Raw genomic sequence first — 1,507 nt, forward strand, 5'->3', positions numbered from 1 at the left:
TATATTTATCTTTATTTTATTCTATAGTTATTTCTCTTCATCCCTTCAATCTTAGAACAACCATTCGCCTTAGATTTACATAGTAACCTCATACCATGATACGTTCGATTGTTAGTTCTTGTGGGTTCGATAATCTTTAAAACTACGTGATAGGACTGTGCACTTGCAGTCACGATTCACATAGACTTACCAAAGTCACGATCAAGTTTTTGGCGCCGTTTCCAGGGACTAATTTAGGCGATATCGTAACTCTAGCGTTACCTAGTATAAACTAAGGCAACAATTCTTTTTCCCTTTCTACATCTGTCGAGTGTATGCCAAGTACTCACTCTCAAGGCGAGAAATTAAAGCTACATCTTAGGTTAGAACGCCGGATACGAGACTTGATACGGGAACATCGTATCAAGCTAAATCTTCCTGACCTTAACATTCCTATTTTTGCATCAGTTGTTCAACCAGAGATGGCCGAACAAGTGAAAAATCGTCCTCTTAAGTATTATGTAATCCCTTCACAGGATGAACCTCATAACAACATAGCTACCCCTGCGATCAAAGCCAATAATTTCGAGCTAAAACCCTCACTGTTGTCAGCCGTACAACAAAACCAGTTTTCAGGTAGTCCCACGGAGGACCCGAACCTACACTTGTCAGTATTTTTGCAATATGCAGACATGGTGAAAGCGAATGGTGTCAGCTCAGAAGCTATAAGACTTTGTCTTTTCCCATTTTCATTAAGAGATAGAGCTAGAGCTTGGCTCCAGTCTCTACCATCCAACTTTGTCACTACGTGGAACGAGTTGAAGAAAGTCTTCTTAGCCCGATATTTCCCACCTAGCAAGACGACTATGCTAAGAGCCCAAATAAACGGGTTTAAACAAAAGGATGATGAATCACTTTTTGAAGCTTGGGAGAGATACAAAGACATGATGAGGCTATGTCCACATCACGGTCTAGAAGAATGGCTAATAATCCACACCTTTTATAATGGTCTCTTGTACAATACAAGATTGACAATAGACGCCGCCGTAGGTGGCGCATTGATGGATAAACCATACAACAAGGCCTATCAACTCATTTAAAGTATGGCCCAAAATCATTATCAATGGGGAAGAGAAAGAACCTCTGTAGAGAAACCTCAACCAAAGGGTGGCATGTACGAATTGAGCAGTCTTGACCATGTCAACGCCAAGGTAGATGCCCTGACTCAGAAGATAAACAGCTTGACCATAAAACCAGTAGCCATTGTGGCTGCCGTAGCACCAGATTGCGAGACATGCGGAGTTCAAGGGCGTGCTGCCCCAGAATGTCAACTCTTGACAGGAACTTCCACAGACCATGTGAACTATGCTCAAGGAAACCCCTACTCAAATACCTATAACCCAGGTTGGAAGAACCATCCTAACTTCTCATACAAAAATAATAATGCATTGTATGTACCTAATCAAGCACCTGTTGTACCACTAGGATATCAGAAAGCTGCCACAAATACTCAAAATGCTCATAGGAA

The 1,507-nt window shown here is 41.5% G+C and overlaps 1 non-coding gene across 1 annotated transcript; it reads right to left on the reverse strand.

Moving 5' to 3' along the window:
* Positions 1 to 845: 845 nt before the first annotated feature.
* Positions 846 to 952, reverse strand: LOC127109834 (small nucleolar RNA R71). Its single transcript, XR_007797084.1, has one exon. It is a non-coding gene; the product is annotated as a small nucleolar RNA R71 (small nucleolar RNA).
* Between the last annotated feature and the right edge of the window lie 555 nt (positions 953 to 1,507).

Source organism: Lathyrus oleraceus, chromosome 7 (genome assembly GCF_024323335.1).
Source record: "Lathyrus oleraceus cultivar Zhongwan6 chromosome 7, CAAS_Psat_ZW6_1.0, whole genome shotgun sequence".
Classification (NCBI taxonomy): Eukaryota; Viridiplantae; Streptophyta; class Magnoliopsida; order Fabales; family Fabaceae; genus Lathyrus; species Lathyrus oleraceus.